Source organism: Aulonocara sp. 'chitande type north' Nkhata Bay, linkage group LG18 (assembly GCF_057382095.1).
Source record: "Aulonocara sp. 'chitande type north' Nkhata Bay isolate Kocher_YH1m ecotype deep benthic linkage group LG18, A_spYH_male_GT1.1, whole genome shotgun sequence".
Taxonomy (NCBI): domain Eukaryota; kingdom Metazoa; phylum Chordata; class Actinopteri; order Cichliformes; family Cichlidae; genus Aulonocara; species Aulonocara sp. 'chitande type north' Nkhata Bay.
Window position 1 is genome coordinate 7775416 of NC_141361.1, and position 23697 is coordinate 7799112.

At 39.3% G+C, this 23697-nt stretch overlaps 1 long non-coding RNA gene and 1 other non-coding gene across 3 annotated transcripts; both read left to right on the forward strand.

Moving 5' to 3' along the window:
* Positions 1-5607: 5607 nt before the first annotated feature.
* On the forward strand, positions 5608-5700 carry trnar-ucu (transfer RNA arginine (anticodon UCU)). The gene is made up of 2 exons: positions 5608-5644; positions 5665-5700. It is a non-coding gene; the product is annotated as a tRNA-Arg (tRNA).
* A 12449-nt stretch (positions 5701-18149) lies between these two features.
* On the forward strand, positions 18150-22117 carry LOC147307920 (uncharacterized). Of its 2 annotated transcripts, XR_015126231.1 has the most exons (4): positions 18150-18275; positions 18645-18807; positions 18940-19046; positions 21752-22117. It is a non-coding gene; the product is annotated as an uncharacterized LOC147307920 (long non-coding RNA). The 2 variants fall into 2 exon arrangements; XR_015126230.1 differs by lacking the exon at positions 18150-18275 and having other exon boundaries at positions 18423-18807.
* The last annotated feature ends 1580 nt before the right edge of the window (positions 22118-23697 follow it).

Consider the following 23697-nt stretch of genomic DNA (forward strand, 5'->3'; position numbering starts at 1 on the left):
ACTGTTGGTCAAAACATCAAATAAAAGATAAAAGAGCTGAAACCAAACACGGGTCTCATATTAGCTGGTGTGTTCAGTGTCATGGATTAAAATTCTTGTTGAGGAGAATTTTTGTTAATTGACCAAAATTGACTTTTTTTTTGTTTGTTTGTGAACTCACTGTAAAAATCATACATTTCTGTAGTAGAGAGTTAAAAAAAAAAAAACAGGAACATACTGTGATTTAATTATTTATCTACTACTTATTTACATTAGTGTTGTATGATTGCGAATGGAAGACGTCTTTTTCAATAGAAACTCTGTAAAATGTATGAAAATACAGATAAAAGTCTAAAATTTATGTCCTCCTTCACATTTTCCAAGTGGGCTGATTCTAGCCCCCGGGCCTCATGTTTGACATTATTACCTTTTCTTACAAACATAGCAGCTTTTGGCTCAAAAATGGACGGTGTCAGTAACACTAAAAGGGATGTTTCCAAAGGCAGTTCACATGCCATTGGTTCTTGATAGTCCATCTTTTATATGCATTCATAATATAAAAACAATATAACAGCATTTTATATACAGTATGGCTGAAACTACACAGAGACAGGAGAAACTCCAGATTCTTTCTCTCATTATAGCAACAGAGTAACACTAAATATCCATACTGTCATTTGATCTATTTTTAAAACAGGAATATCGTTTCAATATCTTTAAAATTGCTTCCTGCTTCTATGCAAAGTTAGTCAGCTTCAGCGTTTTGCTTGGTTCACAACCGAACGGCTCAGCGAAGGTCATTGTAGCACGTGAAGGCTGAAAGTTTCCTGCTGACTTTCCGCACCCAGATGTTCCCATCCCGTGAGCAGGTTTGAACTTGTGCCTTTATCCAGTCACATTTATCTCCAGGGATGTCAGATCTGTTATGAACTGATTTGCTACCCAAACATAGATAACCTAATGTGAAATGTAACTACTGAGTATCCTGTAAAGTCTACAGAGGTATACTGAAACTGTTTTACCTCTGCCCCTTAGATCCAGAAACATTTTTCTTAAACTTCACCTATTGGTGACTTTAAGGACACGACCAGATGAATCATAAATTCAACAACTGCTCATGAATCTGTTATTGCATCATTTCAGATGAGTCAGTTGGCTAAGCAGGATGTTAATATTTCCCAGTCGTCCATAAGCGTTGTATTTCCTTCTCAATAGAAAACAGAATGCTTCCTTTATGACCTTGACTTTTTTTAAGCTGACAAGGAGCTTCCTCCACTGCTTATTAGTCTTCAGACCGTCCATGTTTTGCATTTAGAACAAACAAAACACCAATGAAAACTCTTCAAAACCAAGAGAGTCATCCATTTGTAACATGATCCCAGCAGTTTTTGTGACTCCAGAAAAAATAAACTGCAAATTACTCAACATTTGGATCAAAGTCCAACAATGACCGTCTATTCTACAGAGGATCAATAGAGCTGATAATTGCAACAATGGGCTAAATTGAATTGAATATTGCTTTATTTTAAAGTTGCTACTAATTCCACAAATTGAAAACGAGGCAAAGCACATTACAATAATTATAACAGTCATTTGAGTTCATTTCCATTAAATTATAGCACATTCCAGCCATTTTTAAAATATGTGTGTATTCATAAATTCCGGGCACAGGCACATGAACCTCAACCTTTGTTAATATGAATATATTGTGAGACATTTGCATAATCCACTTCATAATCCACTGCAGCACTCGGCAGTAACAAAGATAAGGAGGGGTAGCCACTGTTTCTCCTGGGAACGCTACACAGATAAACGGAGGAAAAGAGACCCACTTTCTGCTCCTATTATGAGATAAAAACAAGGGAAGGCTTTGCAAAGTTTTCACTTTCCAATGCATTTCCCTTTTAGAGACAGATGGTGGTGGAATATCATTATTTGTATGTTTTTTTTTTCTTTTTTTCTTTCACAGACACTGAAATTTACTGAATTTCCACAGAGATGAGGTGCATGGGTTATTTATGTATCCACCGCAGACGCAGCATGCTGATTGTATTACCCCGCTTCTGCTTCATGGAGACACTAAAATATGTTTCTTGCAGGAAGTGTTTTTCACACAAAAATTGAAAACCCTCCTGTGTGCAGTGAGAGGAATCACAGGGTGACAAATGAGCAAACAGAAAGCAAACTCCCAGCTCGTCCTCAACATCACTAATGAGACCCGTTTTTAGCTTCAGTATGGATGGAAAAGTGTATGTGTGCCTGCACCTGTGTGTGTGTGTGTGTGTACTCGACTTTCTGAGTGCATGAATGTGTATTTCGTGACTGAGGCAGTGAAAAGCTCTCTTAAGTCTCCCAATCGTTCCAAATTGGCCTGTGGGACGATGCCACCACACAACTACATCCATCCCCACTGTTCTGCATGCATTCCTGGTGTGTGTGTGTGCGTCTGCATGTGTGTGTGTTTGGACAATGGCAACACTTCCTTTTTGCCCTAATAGGCAGGGAGCCTCGGCCATTGTGGTCTGATTAGGGTTCCCATTCAAGCTCTCTGGGATTTCTAATTGCGAGGCCTTGTGCAGCAAACTCCCCCTCACTTCCCACCCCACTACACTCCCCTCACGACTACTGTAAGACTTAATGAGACACAATTACTGCCCCCTAGGAGTCCTAGAGCAAGCCAATCACAAAGAGACATAGACCCCCAGTGAATGGCCACTCAGCAGAGAAAGAGACAGAAAGAGGGAGCAGGAGGGAAGGGAGAATCATAAGCCCTCATTGTCCAGAGAAAGCACAGAGAGAAGCCTTTTTTTGGAGAAATATAAATGTTTTTATTTAATGCCGGCTCATAATTAGGCCCCTGAGAGGAAAAAGGAGAGCCAGAGGAGTGGAGAGGGCGGGGAGTTCAATAGGAAAAAAGGCCTGTAGGTACAAAAGAAGGAGAATGACATGTTAGACTTGCAGAGGAGGGTGGGGGGAGGAGGTGGAGGTGGAGGGGGGAGGGAAAAGGAGAAAAGAAAAGGGGACAAATAGATACTGAGGTGAAAAAACACAGAGGCAGAAAAAGAGAACAAAACCAAGTGGAAAAACTTGACAGGACTTTCTTCTTTTCTTCTCGTCTTTTTAGCATTTTAAGCCTATTTGGCGTGGGAAATGGCCTGACATTGAATGATTTGTGCCAGGCAAAGTGAAAAGCCGAGGCAGTCGCTATGTTTTGCAGGTTTGGCACTTCACGTTTGGCTTAAGAGGTGAAATATTCCCTGTTTTGAGGAGCCTTTCTGCCAAAACTGTGGGAAGCAATATAACGGGGACTTACACAAGTTTGGATTTTGAAAGAGCTGCAATAAAAGACACAATTTGCAGACACCTCTTGATTGTATGGGAACATTTACTGTATTATTCTTCCAGATTAGTACAGATATTGTTTCAGGATGTCACGTCTGGGAATTTTGAAGTGTTTTTTCTTGGAAAGGAGAGTGTAGTGCAAAAGCTGAGCCCTTTTATGATGGTAACACACAGGAATCAGACACAACGGATATCACTGACCAAATAAAAGACTTGTTCTCTTGTGAAATGCTGCATTCTTGGTTTAATTCACAGTGCAGTATAATACCCAGCCACCTGGAGGAATGGCAGGTGTGACCTTCCACAAAAAATATGAACAAACAGTACAAATAAAAAGCTTTTAAAGATGTCTGAGTTGGGTTTTTTCCCTTCAAGATACACTTGTACCCAGAACGCACTGTTGAACATTCTCAGAGTGCTTAGAAAACCTCACGGGGCAGTCATAGTCTTTTGGCAAGAACCTAATCTGAAAATCTCACTCACTTTTCTTGCTCTTGACTAAACAAGCAGACGTCGTTAGTGCATCTTTGCCCTGTAAACCCATACACACACACAAGGGACATAAACAGCAACACATATAAACACATACACACTGGTTTTCAGTGTTGTAACAGTTTAGAGGTTTCCTGCAAGGTTTCTGAGCTCACATAGCTCCATGTAACTGTATTTTTTTTAAGTCACATCCTGTTTTGTTTGTCACTTGCAGACTTTGTTCACTGATTCACAGATACCCCAAAGCCAGGGCAATGTAACAGTAAAACACTGATGAAGCAAGAAAGTATGCAGAGTTGTAAAAGGTTATTGTAAAATTTTTACAAACAATTTATGAGGATCAAAGAGTTTAACAGGTTTGTTCACCCGTAAAGACAAGAAAACTACACAGGACACCTTCACACTGCTGGCATATATGAGCTTAAAAATGCCTTCAAATATTTAGTAAGTGGTGATCTGGCTGCAATGCAGATGCATCACCATAACACTTTTGTCAACTTCTAGTGTGTATTAAGAAAGAGAAACAATTCTCAGGGTCCTGTTTGAGGATATGAAAGCAGTAAGCCTACAACAAACTGCTCACTTTGTCATTATTTTGGGAGTATTTAATTAATCATCCGTGCCGTGCAGCCAGCAAAAGACAGAGCAGCTAAACTGATCCAGCGGCGCAGCCATTATTAACTCATGTCGCCTCTGATGCCACTCTAGAGGCAAAGACGGCTCATTTCACTAAGTGCGTATTTCCTGGATTCCTCTGTTCTCACTTCTCCTCTTAATTTCTTCAGATGAGACATGTAAGATGTGAGGGAAAGATTTAAATGAAGAAAGCAAGGCGTCTGAGATAAGATACACTAATTTCTCTCTTTAAAATTATTTTAAGCTCAAACGTGCTCACGCTCGCTTTCCCTCTGTGTCACACACACACAAACGGGCACACGCACACACCGCCTTGGCCCCATGTTCCTTTCAGTGTGTGCAGCCTCTCAGCAAGTGACTGAACCCCCTTTGTTCAGCAGTGACCCTCTTAAGCGCAGGTTGAAGCCTGCAGCCATTCCACTTTGGATTTGGACCCTATCGCGTGTCACACAGCTAAGTCGACCAGGACCGGGCCTCTTCACTCAGACACATGGCAACAAGTACCCATTCACATCAGCAGGGTTTAAGCTAAAATAACACATTTATGAGCAACTGTAGAGCCCTTAGTCTGTTTGCTTCCTTTGAATACAACAAAGGAAAAACATCTATTGTTCTCTATTATGCCAAAATACTTTATTCTTAATTATATTAGTCTGGCTTTTCAATAAGCTGTTTAAAACAAATGGGTTTAAGTGAACAAATCTAAGTTGCTAATTACTTATTTATCTTTATAGTGACCATGCCCCTTTTGCATGTAACCCCAAGCTGAAAACTCGGTCTGTATTCAAACATTCAAGTCAAGTTTCATCGAGGTCAGCTATCTTTAGATTTCATAATCTACATGTGTTTCAAACAAAAAAGAAAAATAGATTCAGATGGATTCAATATTCAAGCATCAAAAACTCCACAAATGCACTAATTTTTATTTATATTTTCCCTTATTACTGACATTGTAGAGAGGACATTACAGTGTATGCTGTTCTCTTTTGCTATTGGTCTTGAGTAAAATCACTAAAAGCAAAAGAGACACTCAATTTTATCTGTTACCTGTCCCAATCCAGAGGAATTAATGCACAGTATGAATTAGTGGTAATTCCCAAGAAGATTCGGTCATATTTTCAGACGAAACGAGAAAGGGACAGCAGGATGCATGCATGTGGCCCTGTGGCGCAATGGATAGCGCATTGGACTTCTAGTTAAAGACATTGAGATGCAATTCAAAGGTTGTGGGTTCGAGTCCCACCAGGGTCGCTGTTTTCTATCTGAACAAAAGATTATGGGCTGTTTCACTTAGATGATAAAACACAAAGAAGGTTTTAGATGGGGGTGTAAATTGCCGATGAAAATATTTAAATTAATTAATTTAAATGAATTATATTCATATCATGCATTAGAAAGAATAAAATAAAATGTTAGAAAAAAGTAGTTTTCCCAACTGTATCCATTGCCATAAATGTGCAGATTGTGCGCAGGTATCAAGATGACGCCACATGATGCAACTGATTAAAGCTCATTTGCACTGAAAACAAGCGAGCTTAACTCACCTATTTGGCAGATTTTATAAAGCCTTAGTATCAAAGAAGTGTTACGATGGTTTATTTTTGGAGCTGCTTTTAACATTTTTTCATATAAGTCTGTTGCTCCTGGAACAACAGCATCTTATGCATACAAAGTGGAATGTGTCTTTGTCAGTTTCACGTGGCTCTCTGTTGGTTTCATCAGCTTAATCAGGTCCAACTGTGACTTAGATTGACAGGTCATATGTCAAAAGTGGATGTTTCACAAAGCTCTGCATAATTCGAAGAGCTGCTTTTCAACCCTTTTGTATTTATCCAGGAAAAGTTAGCAAATCCCCAAAGCTTTTTTCATTGCTCTGATTTCAATTATTCAGCACCAGACCTTTAGATCTGGTAGCAGCTCAGTGTCAAATACAAATCTGAAACTAAAAAACTGTATTAACATACATTATAACAAGGGAATTATTTTACCTTGAGTTAACCTTAGAACTGAACTTTGCATCTATACATGCACCGTGGCCTTCTGCATAGACGTTGCTTAATCTATAAACTGTGTTATTTAAGAATTTGTTGTCCTAAAGTCTTCATCAGGTGCTTTTTCAGCAAATGTAAGTTCCCAAGGCCTAGCATGTACAAACCTCACATGGATAAAAGTTAAACCAGAGCATTTTCAACATCTCCGTTGGTCAAATTAATGAATAAACAAAGCCCAAATAAAATCTGCAGGTCAGCAGCATCATTGTCAGTACTCAAGACAATCCGCCTTTATTTTTAGATGGAATTTTTATGATTGTGGTTGTACCTTTGCCACTCTTCACTATCTGATATGCAATTCTGAGTTATTTTCTCCTGTTTTCATGCAGTACATGCTGTTAAATTGCTCACATTAACCTTGAGCACCTTAGAATAAAAACAAAAGTTAAAAACACAGATATAGAGCACTTCTTTTGACCCCCTTTTTACCTTCATGTCCTGTATCTGCAAGGCCCCATTACTGAAAAAGCTTGCTCTAACTGGTCGTGTGAACCAGCAGCCCTGTGAGCGAGGCACATCTACGTAAGAACTATCTGCTAAAACCTGCAGCTGTAGATGTTTGAAGATACACAGTGCACAATACTTTGGTGCCATGCTCTTTTTACCATTTGCAAAGTGTGAAGTGAAACCTAAGCAGAGCCAAAGCTGCGCTCAAGCTTTTGCACTTATTAGCCAAGCTGTTAGCTATCCAACATGCTAACACTAAGAATTTCTGGCAGAGCATTGCTACAATCAGTACAATGAGGACTGCTCACTTTTTGAAATTTTGGGTTTCATGCAGGTTTAATGCAGAGTTCTCCCAGAGTGCAGGGTGTTGGATTGATCCAGCAGGAGTTGTACATTTTGAGTTGTCTTAGGAAGGGTATCAGTTATAAAACTCTGCCAGATCAAAGTATTTACCGTGTTTACAAGGAGAAGCCTTAACACCTGTTTTCCGAGGGCATTCTCTCACAGGGAACATTTCTATACTTTAAATTGTGTCATTCAACTTTCTGAACTTCACATGGCTGTAGATGCAACTCAACATAATAGAAAGATGCCACCAACAGGTCACCTGTGTAATCCAATCATCATTTTATAAAGCAGAATGATGCCTTTTAAAAGTAAGACGAGCAAACAAGGAAAAAAACTGGCAACTTCTCGCTCTTAGGTTGAGGGTGTGTCAAACCAGCTGTTTGTGGGACTTTATTTGGTTGGTTGGTTGTTGCTCCAACCCTGAAAACCATATATGGATCACTGTTTTTCAGTCAAGTGTCAAAGGAAGTGATGCATCTGAACGATTGTACGCTTATCTGTGCTCACACACCTGAATGTCTGAAAATCCTCTCTTCAGACAAAACATTCGCTTTTGTTGTATGTTACTTTCTCAGGTGATTAAATAAAAGTTAAACAAAAAGTACTTCAAGAATGTCAGACGATCACGATCATTGCTTTCTTTGTTTAATACTGGCAGAACAATGAAAAATGCTCTCCCGTTTTTATTGTTGCCATGTTACTACAGCGACTACTGTGTTAACAAAACATTAACCGTCTGCACAGTAAACAGGTCGGTAATTATTGTCCAGAAGAACACTACTGTTGAGTAAATTCATTTGGCAGGAAGGATATCAAGTCATGTGTTACAGGTTATTGAATGAATCACATGGCATGTTTAATTTCAAATTGTTATATTGTTAAATTGTTAAGTATTTTTATGTGTCTACTTACTTGACTGGTGTTGTTCAGATAAACCATAAACCCCATGCAGTCTCTGTGATATGTATATAGAAAGAAGACTGTCAATTTGAAAATAAAAACTTTCATGAGATCTCCTTTTTCAGCATCAAGGAGACTTAAAGGTTTTGATGTGACAGAAGCAAGAAAGGTCTGAAGTCAGTCTGAGGATCAATCTTTCCTTTCACATGAGAGTGACGTCCTTTGACTTCAAAACAGATGCAGTAGGCCTGCACATGACAAAATGTTACAGTCACATGTCACTCTCAGTGACTTTGGCTTTAAAAGTGGGGCTGCCTTCTCTTAGACAGAAAATTCAAAGGAAAATAAATACTTTAAATGTAATAGTGCATTTTATACACAAGTTGTAATACCTCATATTAGATTATGTTAATGTTGGAAATCTTTAAGGCTCAAAAAGCTTCTTGAAGTGCTAATTTAAAGCAACAGTCATGTTATTGCTTGAAGTCATTCAGGGCACATTACTCTTTGTTTTATTATTGCACAACTTTTTAAATCTCTGGATTCCAGGCTGCAGGCCAGCTATGGGCTTCACTGAGAGTGCTGCCTATATAAAACATGTAAAACATTTACTAGTCTAACTAGTGTTTTCTGCAATCCCAACAGTGCTTCCAATTTATCACTTTATGTTGTCACTTTTGTCCTCTTGCAGCTCAATCAGAGAGATAAGAAGGATAACTTTTAGAGCTTGTGGAATTTTTATTAGGCTGTTTTCCCAGTCCTTTTGATGAGGTGCTATTTTATTGACTTTATAATGAGACTTTTTAAGAATTGAGCTCATATAAGAAAATTATGTTATCAATTTTGCATAAATGTCTTGAAATGTCTAATTTTTAAAAGGAAAAGTGGGAACATTTTCTTAACTATAGCAATGTTGATTGTAATATATTTGAAATGTCACATTTTCTGTTTCTGTTGCTTAATTTAAAAAACAAAAACAAACATAGGCTCATAAATGTGGTTTTGTTGTAGTTTTCACCCTGCAGGTTTACTTTGACATGTCAGTGTGATTCAAACATGTAAACAGTTAGTGCGTGTTAACATTTAGCATTTTCAAACCTATATATTTTGTTAAAATTACAAACCTAGTTCCTCATTCAACTTGATTCTCCAACTGATTTCTAAACTGTTTTTACTGTTTTGATTCAAACTGTACTTTCAGTCAAGTGGTTCAATGATTAAATCTTATCATGCAAAGGTCATAAAAATGCTTTACTAGTCTTGCTCTAGTCCCTGATTCAAAGGTCCTCTCATTACTCTCTTTGCTACGCTGCTTTGATGATACAGTGAAAACTGCACCATATACTACTGTGCGATGCAGTGAAGATGTTGTTGTGTAATGGCAACGCAGAGGAAGAGTGTGGATCTAAAAGTTGACCATTTAATTTTGGTAACATTTGATATAATTGAGGCCTTTATCTAGATTACTAAATCGATTTCTGCTGCAAAACATATTGAAACCATATTCAGGTTTCTCTTCCTCGGTGCTCAATTTGTGCACAAATGAAAGTATTTCTGATCATTTATGTGTCCCTAAAGAACTTTCATCTTGTCATTTCAGTTCTGTAACTTAAAAAACCTTGTATTAAATTTAAAAATGTATGTGTCCTGTATTGAGGTTGTTTGGGCCTCTGCTTAGGATGCTTCTGGGTACTTCAAGTTTGGAGGTGTTCTGGGTTTGCCCAACTAGAAGGAGACCCTGGGGTAAACCCAGAACCCACTGGAGAGATTATATTTCTCGTATGATCTCAGGAGACCCAGGAGGAAATGGAAAGTGTGGGGGTAAGGATCCTGGATAAAAGGATCCAGCTTATAGCCTACTGCCACCAGAACTGAACTTCAGATAAGTGGGAGATGATGGATGGATGGATGGATGGATGGATGGATGGATGGATGGATGGATGGATGTGTCCTGTCTGTAAATTATATATCGTCACTTTTCTGATGCGGTGAATTCTACTCCACTCGTGGCCCCCTCTGGTTAACATAGAATATGTTCAGAAGCAAAGTGAGCCTGGTCTGATGCTTGCACCCCCACAGTGGAATACAGGATGAATGACATGCAGGCTTTATACACAGTTGGAGACACAGAAGAAGGTACCACAAGATTTTCATGTGAATATAAAATGTGCATAAAACTAATGTGTAAAGAAAAGTACCTACACTCCCATTTCTGCAGTCTCTCTTTCTTGTTCCCCATCTACCCTTCATAATGTATTTCCTCATTGCCTTTTACTTCATTTTCCTTTGTTCTACAGGACATTTTACTTCCCTTGTCTTCATCATTATCTGACCACCTCTTCATCCTCTCCCTTATGTCCTCAGCTGTCATTCCCCTTCCTTCTATCGCCCTCTTTTTTGACCCTCCTCTTCCTTACCACTTTCTCTCCCCCTTCTTCATTTGGCTGAAGCTAAATGTCTTGTGTGAGATAACATCACAGTAGGAAATTCCGCCTGTGTTGCCAGACTGCTCAGTTTTCTCCCCAGGGCTGGCAACAATGTGCGCCCTTCATAAGTGCCTCTACAGCACTCAGGATCTCCACTCATCCTCTGTGAGTCCGGTCAAAAGACCCGCCGGCGAAACCCAACGCTTACAGCTCCACGCCAAAACCACAGCAGGTAGCTAGTAGGATTACTGCAAATACTCTAAAATGTCCCTGTACAATCTTACATTTACTTACATTTACTTACATTTACTACATTTGTATAGAATCTCAGAAATGATAAACTGCATTTTCAATGCAGCGTATTAAAATGCTGAAAGAACTTATAACAATTGTAACAAAATCCAGAAAATGTTTTTGTCATTTTAGCGGTAAAAATGTCATCATATTTCTTCATATTATTTTATGTTTAATAAAAATGGATGACAGGGTTTCTTTTTGTCAGCTTAACCTCTCTGGTTCAGTTTAACAACTGTGTTTCCTCAAAAACTAGACGCTTAAAGTCATTCACTTAATCGTCATCACTGAGGGATCTTATCTTCTGGGGTGTCACTCATTCAGAAGACAAAGAAATAAAGAGTAAAAAGTAGAAAAATGTTTTTAAACGCTTCACTGCAGAAGTAAAATCCCTAGAGACAAATGTTTGTTTTGGAAGAAACTCCTGAGAATCGAGCACACAGCAGTTCTGGCAAATGCACAGAAGCTGCAGATATTCAACGATTTGGAAGAGCTAATTGTAAAACTTTAATATTGTTTTTAAAAGCAGAGGTTATAGATGCACAGTATGCACACTTAGTTAAATGTTGGACCAAAACAACATACATAGTAATGGCCTCCAAGGATTCTGTCATCAGTGAAGGGCCAACATAGCTCTGAGCCTGTATTATTTTAACAGGCCGTATCTCATAGTATTGATCTCGTTCTTGTACTGTAAATACTCATTTAAGTCAGTGACCCTTTATATAGCTCTTACTGCGAAGTACCACAACACAGCGTTACCACAGAAACTAAATAGTTAGCTTCAGCTTGCTGAGATTAGTAGGTTGTTGTCTGGACAGGTCGAGATGTTCGCGGGCCATGTGGTATAAAAGGTTGTATGTATTTAGGACTATGTCTCTAAGTTTGGTATGTCCATGCTATAAGCACTCGAGGTTCTTTGACAGAGAGGAAAGGAGTGTCTCACTCTGTCAACGTCTGTGACCTTTGGAGCTGAGTTCAGGGAGCCAAGTCTGGGGGAAACAAAACAACAAATTTCTTTAGTTTGACATGTGTAAAATACACCAAAACATTTTTATAAAATCTAATTTCCCCCCCGTCTGTATCATATAATCAAGTTAATCTCAGAATATCAAGTTGTGTTACTGAAAATGAGGACCAATTAAAAAGCTGTGGCATAAAACATGGCAGATTTGGGCTACTATCAGATGAAAATAATTTGCAAGCAAAATACCATTAGACCAGCGTACAGACTGGCGTTTTTATAGGCGTCTGAACAGTCAGAGCCATTTCTCCTTGAGTGGGTTACCCTTTGACTGCGCTATCTCACAAATGAAGGCTCATGCAGCTGCAATCCTTGACAACTGCAGCTCTGAATGCACCTGTTGTCAGACACGTTTGAGGTGAGATAAGCTTAATTACACTCTGGTGCATGCTTTATCATTGCTGAGTGACACTGCTAGAGTTTGTACTGGGTCTGCACTTCCAAGGCTTTAGGAATGCCATTCAGTAGATGTAGTATTTTGTGAATGATAAATGAATTGCAAGAAAAATACTTCATAATCACCTGCAAGGATAATAAAGTCGACCCATGGCTTGCTTCCTTAACTTATACAATGCATGATTAAAAACAGCTCATTCGTTATATACTGAGAATCCATATAAAAATACTATCGCTGGAAATCACAGCTACCTGTCACTCGTTTCACCTCTCTGTACTATTTTGTCCTCACGGCTCTATTTTCCTCCCTCCTCATTCCCACAGTGGCCCCCATTTACTTCAGTACCTCATTCCTGCCTGTTTTGTGGTGGAGGGGGGAGGGGAACCATTGCTTCACAGCAAGAAGATCATTGGTTCTTGCTGTGTCTATGTAGGTTTTCTCCAGAATAAAGACATGGGGTTAATTGGTAGTCCTCAGATGACCACAAGTGTTAAATGTTGGTCTCTATGGAGTCACTTTCTGGGTTATCAAAGTGGTAAGACTTGTGACCCATGGCAAGGCATTTGTTGTTTTTCCATTAGTTATCCAATTTTATTTATATCACACAGGTTCACAACAACAGTCATCTCGAGGTATGTTTTAACGTAAAAACCCTTCAAAGTATTCACCAATGGCAAAGGGTGAATAATATGCTAAATAATTTTCTACAAATCATAAAAATGTGCATCTAGATTGGATTAATAAATGCCAGTAGAAACTGTGATATGACTTAGACACATTGCATAGAGCTTTCTTGCGTTTATGTCACTCAGCAAAGAGAAATAACATCAGTTTATATTTTCAGTAATCCTAAAAACAAACTAAATAAACCCAGAAAAGATGGAGACACATATTGTTTTCGGTTATTTTGACAATAGCAAGAAGGGAGGCCAAACTGCATCACATGACGGTTGTTAAGATGAGCCCAAATAAAATTTAAATACAATTACTTTCAGTTTAAAAGCATATAATGAGTATTAATACAATTAATTATGAAATGTGTTTCTGTTTATCACTGTGAAGCAGCTCTGTGAAAGGTTCCCCTCAAGGCACCTGTTCCCAAAATGTTTGAGAACCCCTGACATTAGTTATTAAATGTGTAGCCAGGTTAGGGTAACATTAGGTTTAGTTAGGCAAGTTTGGGATTTATCTTTAATGATCACTGTGTGTCTGGACTGAACAATCTGAACATTGTCATGGGTGGGTTGGTCAAGTCATGCATGGCGGTTTCTGCCAAGTTTCATCTGGGACAAAGTTGACTCATCACCTTCCTGCGGAATGTGTTGCTCCTCCTGATACAAATAAATGTATGTGCACTGTCTTCAGAGAGCGGCCAACACCCTGTGTTTTATCTAGATTTTAAAGCTGGGTGAATAGGAGACATTTCTGAAATTCATATTTCCTGCACTGTTGCAGACACTTCAAGTAATTTAATCAACATCCTAAATGGAAATGAGGTAAGTTATCATACATTTGGATATGCAATCTGAACACACGCTTGTTGAAGGGTATGAGCTCTTAGTCCTCAGTTTAGATGATTACATACTGCTTCGATAACATTAAGATTCAGGATCTATGGAGTCCAATCCATAACTGACTGCATTGGCAGTGTTTTTGGATTGTCATACTGAGAAATGGAGCTGTTGACAATCACGCACTTTCTAGCTGGTGGATCAACATTTGATCTTTGCCCAACACCACTGGCTGAAATACAAATCCCCAAACAAGGCAGAGCCTCCAAAGTGTTTTATAAATGGCTGTAGACACTCACTGTTGTACTTCACATCTGACCTCCTCCATTCATACTGTTGATGACTTGAGTCATCATTTTCCAAATTTGGGTTCATCACTCCATAAAATCTGTTGCCACTGATTGTCAGTCCAGTTCTTGGGTAATTTGGCATTCCTCAGTCTTTCTCCCTGTTCCCCTCATTAAGAATGGCTTCATGACAAGCATCCTTTTCAATGAGAACATTTCTGATGAGGCTTCAGTGAGCAGTAGATGGATAAACTGAAGGTCAAAATGCATCTCTCAGGTGATATGTCAGTTCTGGATTTTTCCCTTTTTCTTGAGGACATGACTTTCAGATAATATTCAACTGGTCTAGATTCTTTTCTTTCTTTCTTTTTTGTCCATCGGTTGTCCAGTTTCCTCAAATTCCTCAAATTGTAACACCATGCCAATATATATCAAGTTTTTTGGCGAATAGCTCTTTGGGAATAAGCTTGTTGGTGAAAAAAACACAATTTTTACCCCTGTCAAACTGTGTTATTGTTTTTTATAGGTTCAGCTAAAGAAATCTGTAGCAAATTATGTGTTTTTGTAACAGGCTGTGTAATAATAACAAGTGTAATAATAAAGTTTCTATAAATACAATTTAAAATTGGTTAATTACTAAACTGTCTGTTATCTGTAGATGGAACATTGGTTCATCCTTTGAGTTACGTGCCTTTTTTAGTCCCTGAATTAGTCGCAGGTCAGTGTTAAGTGGCTTAACAAACAAGAAAAAGCATTCCTGTGAAATGGGCCGGACTGAAAAAGAGTGAAAAAGAAAAACTTTGAAAGACCTTCAGAAAGTCTGGAAGCAAAATATAAAGAAATGAGGCGTGGCTCAAGACTTTTGCACAGCTGTTACAGCAGGGGCAAACAGGGGTAAATATTATTCGGGATCACTTGTACATGGTGCGTGTGTGTGTGAGAAAGAGAAAGAGTGAGCTTGGCTGACTGTTTAGACTCTGTGCAGATGTGTGTATGTGTGTGGGTCGTCTTCCTGAGTGTGTTTGTGTGTGTGCCTGAGTGTTTATTAACCTGTCTGTACAATGTGTATGTTAGTCAGATTTTTACCAAATGAGTAAAATGAGGCCACTTAAACGCTCCAGGAAATAAGCTGAGCCGTCAGACTTACTCTTTGCCTACATGTTATTTTAAGCCCAAATTACACATCATCTGATATCCATCCTAAATGGCTTTTCCAGCTTCACTGCTCCAGGTATTTTGAGCTAGAAGGACAGCAGTAAAAAAGGGGGCAGCAGGTTTAGCAGCAGTATAAAGAAAAGAGAAAGAAAAACAGGCCCAGCTCCACTAAGATGATGGAAATCTGCCAAATCCAATTCCCTGAGAAGGAGAGGGCAAGGCCCAAGAACTATGGAGATCCCACTTATCTCTTTTTCAAACATTTACACTCACAGCTTCAGTATTTCAGGAAGTTGATCTTCCCAGATGTTAAAGACTCATGTTGATAAAGGGCATCTAGTATTAATTTAAGCAAGAACGGGTTGAATAAATGTCCCTTGAGCGTCTCTTTAGTTTTATATAAAATGAGGAATACGTTATCTGTACTTTTTGTAGCTAGCAGCAACTATTTCTTTTAAGTAAGCTGATCTATATGAAAGGAAATCTGCAATCAGCCTGTGATCAACAATCATAATTTAATGTTACCAAGAGCGCAAGTTACACTGCAATAATCAAACAGGTCTGAGCAGACTTTGGTTGCATGCAAGTGAACGGTTTTTGCAACATGCAAATGCAATCTTGAAATCATCAACTTGTGTCTAGCAACAATTTAATTATCAGAATCAGGATATCTTTATTGTCATTTTTAACAAGTGCAACAAAATAAGTGCAGTCCCTGCGGTGTCAAGAGAAAAAATATAAATATAAGAGAGGTAGAACACAGTCATTCAGTATAATAAATAGAACCTTACTGCACACAGACACTATTGCACAGGATGTCATCCACTGCACAGTATTTGGCAGGTTGAATTGTAGGTGATTACTTGTAATTCAATGCCCTAACAGCTACAGGGTAGAAACTGCTATTTAGTCTATTTGTCTTTGTTCTGATGTTCCTGTATCTTTTGCCTGATGGCAGCAGTTGGAACAGATTATGAGCGGGCTGTGAGGAGTCTTTTATGATATTTCCTGCTTTCCTTAGACAGCGAGAGCGGCGCAGTTCGTCCAGAGAGGGTAAAGAACAGCCGACAATCCCCTGGGCAATCAGGAGCAATCATTAGCTTTATTAATTTATCTGCACTCTAAATAATAAAAGCAAACATAACAGTAAGTCATTAGGACATCTGGTTGCTACACCAGAAACCTTTGCCCCCAGAGGCTGTCGACAGGCTAACTCCCAGATTATACATAAGCCAGCTATTGTCTTTCTACTAGATGAAAAGGTTTGAATATTTCTGGTCTTTAGTTTACAAGAACTGAAAATGTATCTGCCTTTTTTGACTAGAATGAAAAAGATAAGATACTGGCTTACCAGACTCATTACTACAGGAGATAATGAACTACCTATTATAATTGTATTAATTATTAAATATTATTGCTGCTGAACAATTTTACTGCAAAGAATACAGTGAGTTGCAGTTTATTTAAGTGTAAACATAACATCAATATGAAAATGACATGTGCGTTTTGTTAATTCAGTGAGTATTTAATTAGTCCTAAAACAGCTTCTTTTTGTTTATTAACACACTGCTTAATCAAGAAAGGATAATTTGTCTTAAATGGCCCTTGACACACATGCCACAGGTTTTAGATATGAAAGGCGTACTGTGTCACCTCTCGTTGCTTGAGCCTACTCCTGAAGGCCAGACTCTAATGGAACACTAATGGCTTTCAACATGGTTACATTTCTCACCTCGTCACTGCTTCTGCCCTCAGAACAGCCTCACTGAAAAGGTCCCTCTGAGGTTGAAAGCCTCTCATAAAACACAGCCAACGTCTCGAAGTTAAGTGAGCTCTGAGGCTGTCGTCAAGGCTCTTAATGAATCCTCGTGCCTGTTCGGGACCAGAGCCGGCCGAGTGTTGGTGTTTACCGCAGGGAAGACGTCATCGCTGCTGAAGAAAGATCGTAATTATAAACATGCCACTGCTGTTTCCAGTCGTAGCAATTTAAGAACAGACCCCTGTCGCCCTAGGGTCTTAATGACGCCAGGAGAACAAGTGGCAATTTAGAAGGGTTCATGGTAACACCCTCAATGCAGGGCTGGCAGCCTCCAAATTTAAACTACAGTATGGAGGGATTATGAAGGGAGACACGGGCAAGTGGTCAGACTCTGGCAGCTGATTTTACCTCCTGTGAAAGGGAAACACATGACTGTCTTCTGTTGCATTCACTTCTGTATGTGTTTAAAGTGCTGAAATAATTGTTCATGGGTTTTTAATCGCTAAGTGATGTTGCAGTTAAGGTACAATAGCGTCAGTTTAAACAGCAACACTCGTCGATTACAACCCAGGAAGTTATTTTAATAGCTCTGTTCAAGCTGATTCATGAGGTGTATGAACACAGCAATATGTCTACAACCGTAGTGCCAAGATATGCAATCAGTCAGAGTGTCAGACAAGCAATTATTCTGAATTAAATGCAAGACATGACACAAACATGTTGCCCATAATCTCTAAGAGTGTGGGAAACTGTACTTGTAAAGCCTCTGATTTATTTGTTTACTTGTACCTGTTACATTGACCTGGGTATTTGTTCAAAGCAGTCTCATTAGCAGTCTGACTGCTCGGGTTTACTGTCATGTTTGGTGTCTTTTTGCTGCCAAATGTGAGCAATTAACTGGGTGAGGATGTTGCCAATTTTTGGAAACGATAATTCAAATTATTATTGGATGACCCACAGCAAAACTCCACTCCCTTTTAAGTTGGATTTCACTTGTATTCCCTGAGGTTGTGACCTGTTCAATCAATGCAAATTATCAGCTCATTCTGTTGTAGTGAAACCAGGTGTGCATTATTGGCTTCAGGCAGTAACTGAATGGGCACAGTTTAGCTGTGTGAGTGAAAGTAAAATTGCTTTGCAGCAGATCGCACATTATTGAAGTTTGTGTGTGTGTGTGTGTGTGTGTCTGTATCCCCTAAGCTAAATTCAGGTGTCAGCAGTTAAAAGGTATTGAGTTAAAGCAATATTACTGCTTTCTTTGTTGTTGTGTGTCTTTGAATTCATACACCTGTACAACCCTGTGCGTATCTGGTCATGTGGTAGCTTGTAGTTTAAAGAGACAATGCCAGCCACTGCTCCATAGTCATTGTATGTACATGTTTTTGTTTATGGGCCTATATTTTTTTTATTATTATTATTTGAAGCACCTGGTGATATCAAGCCTTGCAGTTAGCTTTGGTTTGGGATTTTTTGAGGAATTTGTTTTTTCAGCACTCAAGGCATTTGGAAAAATGGAATTTGGAATTTGGAAGACTTATCTGTAACTTCACCTTCCATCTTTATGATATATTAATTGCTCTATTTTCAAATTCCAAGCTTCTGAGGAGTTTTTTGGTTGTAAAATCCTAAAACTCAGCTACCAAAATAGTGACAAAGAAAGCTAGGCTGGAGCCAAGACTTTTGGGAATCACCCTATCCATGGAGAAACACTGGAGCCACACAGGAAAGTCAGCAGATAATTTTCCAGCAACCCCTCAGGGTGAGTTTTTAGGCTGCATTAGGAAAAGTTTAAATAAGTTAAAAAGTCATCTTATAATAAAAAACAATATTTCAGCATATTTTACACCTTTTGGCTCCCATATCAGTGTGTGTGTGGTGTGTGTGGTTTCAGGAGGTTGGTTAACACAGACATGGCTGTCATGGTCCTGCCCAGCAGTAGACTGATTGGATGGGAGGTATTCGTGTCAATGTTTGCTCTGGTTAATGAGCGGAAGGAAGGTGAGTCCATACAATACACACTCATACACACTCTATCAGTAGTGCAACACTGTCAGGATTTGTGTGTGCGCGAGTGCGTGTTTGTGTTAAGGGTGACTGCCCTAAGCCTCCCAACCCACCCCGGGCTGATTAGTAGTTTGTCTTTAAGTAAACATGGAAGAGAACCGCAGAGGAATCTAACCTGTGGAAGGAAGGAAGGGAGGAATCCTCTATCCATCACTGACCAGGAGATGCAGAATGGGCGCACACTGCAAGATATTCCGATTTCCCCTGGGAAGTGACCGCCTTCCACTCAATAATGATCGCTCAGCCGTTAAAGGAAAAACACATTGTCAAAAAGAAACCTGCTTAAACAAAGTAAGGCTGATTTTTCTGACAGAAAATCGCGTTTATCTGAAATATCAGCAGATTCAAATTTGTCAAAAGTATTTGGCAAGGATGAGCATTTAAGTGAGTATTTATTGCTGAGTGGTGAATTTCCAGGCTGTTGAGTAATTAGCTCAGAGCAATTGACACTTCCAAAATCAGATATCATAGTTATTTATACTCTGATTATTTATCCAGCCAGTGAGAACTTGGTGACAGCAGCATTCCCTCTGAGATCAAGGGTGGCGTCTGAAAGACTGCATCCAAACTTAAAGAAAGTAAACATCTTCAGAAGTCAGGAGGGCCTTCACGTCTTATCTTGAAGACATACATCACATCTAATTAAACTCAGGCCTCTTCTCCCATGCGCACATGAAGTTTTAAATCAACCAAATTACCCTGGGGACCAAGGCGACACTCATTTAAATATTCATTTAATTGCCAGCTTCAGAAAGAAATTATACGCGGAGTTGCAGGTTTCAATGAAATTGGGTCAGGTCGGTTATTGGTGCCTACAGAATGAAGTGGATGATGGTGGCAAAGACAAACATTGCTAACAAAGCATACACGTACATACTTGTAACCTGGAATTTAAGGGCATTAACGCATGCACAGTGGCTCAGACATGTTGCTCTCAGGGGGAATCTAATGTAAATGTTGTAGACATTGGGAAATATGACAGCAATTTCACATGCGCCAACTCTGCCCAAGTGCCATGAGTGGGTGGAGTGTGCTGCCCTTAAAATCTCTTGGCTAACTATTATCTACTGAATATCCAGAGAGGTGGTTAAGAATTGCACAAGGGCTTGTATTTATTAATTTGTTCATAATGCGGAGAACCCGGTAATAAAGCTATAGCAAAAGGAAATTTCCCCTCATTTGTTTTTCTATTGAGTATTCCTGCTATTTATTCTGTTTGGCAGTAAAATTCCCTTTTATTCCATCACCGTAATCTGAGTCTGAATCAACTTTATTGACCAAGTAAAAGGATTTAGGCTTTTTCTTCTCTTTCAGTGTAAGTAACAGGATAGACAACACACAATACTAACAATCAAAACATGTGTAACATGTGTGAGATGTTTATATTCATGGCACATGGTAGAGAGTTCGAAGATGTTGGAATAAATAAGATATCGATAACTAATTAATATATATATATATATATATATATATATATATTACTGTTTATAATATGTATAGAACATTATCCAGATAGCGATGCTTGTTTGGCACAAATTTAGCCCAAAGCAGAGGTTCTCTTGCGTGCCAGATTTGACCATGACTCATTGCACTGACTCTGAGGTAAGACTGGTTGCTTGACCAGGTTCAGTTTATATAGGCCAGATGTGAGGTGTGTACTGACATCTGGGTCACATCTCTCCCACAAAAAGCTTCCCCTAGTCTATGTCAAGTGCAGCTAATGACATTTGGGCCAAATCTGACACAAATGTCAGGTGCTCTGAGCTGTATGTGTGCAAAGACTCCCAGATTATGCACAAATGTGTCTTCTGAGTAATTATTCTTGTTCCTCACCCCAATCAGACTTCATAAACTTCCCTTTAATATAATTGCAGTTGTGACATTCTGTCTTTCAAGGCTAAAACAAAATGCCACTTTATCATCATTGCAGTGATGATCATCTACGCTCTGTGAGAGCTTATGAACATGAGTTGATTTGTGAGGAAGCATCACATTAACTGAGACTTTATTATCTTGTCTGTTGTTAACCCTAATTCCCTTTTTGCTTATCGATCTAACCACATTTTTCAGAGAAACTACTCAAGACTGACAGGGTTGTGGCTCCACAGTGCGAATCAACTTAATTTTACCACATTAAATTATAGAAAGGAGAGTAGTGTTTGAGAGTATCACAAGCCCAAACTTCCCATGAGGAGGTTACAAAGACACAGACATTTCAGAGTTTCACAGCACGCCTCAGTAACTCTGTGAGAAGCCGCCCTCCTTTGCTACCCACCCACCTTTTTCTTTGGCGTCGTGAACTTTGAGAGCCCTGGGAGAATCGGGGGGGAAACCTACCGAGAGTCAAGAAGGGAGGTTAGATAGAGGAGTGGCAGAGTGGGCAGCCCAGAGAATGCAGAAGTTGACTTCTAAACAGATGCAGTAATTCCATTTCCACCCTTTTAAATTTGGTATGCAGGGGGCCAGGGCGTAACCCTAAACCCACTATCGCTGTTGCACACAGAAGGGGGAGGCGCAGTCGACAGTTGGTGGCTGGGGCCACCGAGTCTATCGGCCTTGTTAATCAATACAGGTTCCACTCTGATAGACAGCGATTGGTGTAACCGATGCCCACCCTGCTATTTTGTTCCCTCTGGCAGGAGGAGCAGGCACCTGTTTCTTAAGACTTTCACCTGCAGTTCACAGCTCAGCTGGAGACGGCTGGCCCAGCGTGAGGCATCTGGATCAGCCCCAAAAAGTTCCTGCACATACATAAGAATGTCTGAGGAGTCTCATTTCTTCATGAGAAAATTGTCCCCCCCCCCCCCCCCCCCCGTTCAGACAAAGTGAATGTTGTTTTTGAAAGTAAAACCAGCTGCAAAAAGTATCATTTTTATATGGAAGTGAACCAAAATGAGACACTATTATGTGAAATTAATAGTAAAATTCATTCAGGTTGTTTTTCTTGCTGTGTAAACAAATGTACTGTTTATGACCCTAACATTGGTGGCTTTAAAGTAATAATCAATAAAATAATCAAAAGAATGAACAAAAACTGCATTACTTTTGCATTATACACACACACACACACAATATCCTTCTATTGGACAGTTATGTATCGGAGTTTCAGGAGCGGGACCACGCCTCCAAACACGCTCCTTCCGGTTCTCATCTATATAGGTTCCCCCAGTTCTGCAAGCTGATCGTTCTCGTTTATGTGCCTCACCCTCCTTCCCCCTTTCAATTCTTTAACTTCTTGACTTCTATTTAGTACACGGGGATCTGCCAGGCCCGGGAGCCATCGCCAGTCCCCCTCGAGGCCTTCCCCAAACCGCAGCTCAATTCATGTCCAAGCATTCACCTTTACCTACTAAAACGCTGTCAAACCTAAAATGAGGACGTGGGCCCAGCTAGTGAATTAGCTTTTATTTGTTAACATACAGCATTCATCTAAGTTAGTGAAAAAAGAAAAATGAAAATGCTTCAAAGAAAAGCAATCAGGCCATTTCTGCCCACACCTGTTGGAGCAAGGACAGGTAAACATCCCACAAACTGGCGGTTGTGACTGTAGGCCTGAACGCTCCTCATTCTCTAACCTCTGAAAAAATCACAGCTCAGCATACACTTTGGTTTAAGATTATTCTCTTTGTCATTAGCTCTGATATGTTATTTATGCAGACGTGTGGAAAGAGTTGATGTGTTGCTATCAGCAGTTGATAGTTGCTTCTGGCCACATCGCAGTATGCACTTTGTCATTGTTTTCATATTTATGCATGCAATTGAACTGGAAGTAATATTCTTCTTGCTACTCCTCGGCAGTCTCAGACCATTCTGCTATTTTTCAACTCCTTCCACACAAAGTGAAGTCAGCTGATTACAGTGAGCAGGAAAAGGACTATTTGTTTTTGTTTCCTTTTTTCTGTCTGTCCATATTGCAGGTAAATGAAGTGCATGTAACTCAAGTCATGACTTGGGTTTTGAAAAGTTTTCTTAATGTGCAAATGTGCTGACACATTTGTAACTGGAAACACTTTAGTATGCTGAAATATACTTTAAATTATTGTCTGAAGAGAGTTGAAGGTTAACTGGGAATTCAGGATGGATCCAGGGGAATTTGGCAAGAATATATTTTTATTTTGAAAAACCGCAATTATACCACTGACAGAATCCGATTAGTTCTGTGCATTCTTCCTTTAGAATAGAAGAACCTCTGTTTTTACGTGTTAGATAATCTGAGGGCTAGTTTTAAGTTCTTCTGTATGTTGCGAGGTTAACCTATACGTTTGGGATTAGATTGACTTAAAAGAAAAAAAATATGTATCTTATAAATAAAGCTGTGATAGAACAACAGCTATCCATATTTAGAAAGACATGTTTGTCTGATAATGGTAAATAAAAGCAGTTTTGCTCTTTTATTGATTTGATTAGAGGTTTTCTTATTGAGAGTTTAGCCAGAAACCACACAACCCCACACATTGGAGAATCCAAACCCAGCTGAAACAAGCAGCCTTTTGCAAATACTGGAGTTTGGGGCTAATTAGTTCTGATAAAACCTGTGGATTGGAAACACACTGCCTGTCTGCCAAACTGTCTCAGCTCCATTTGA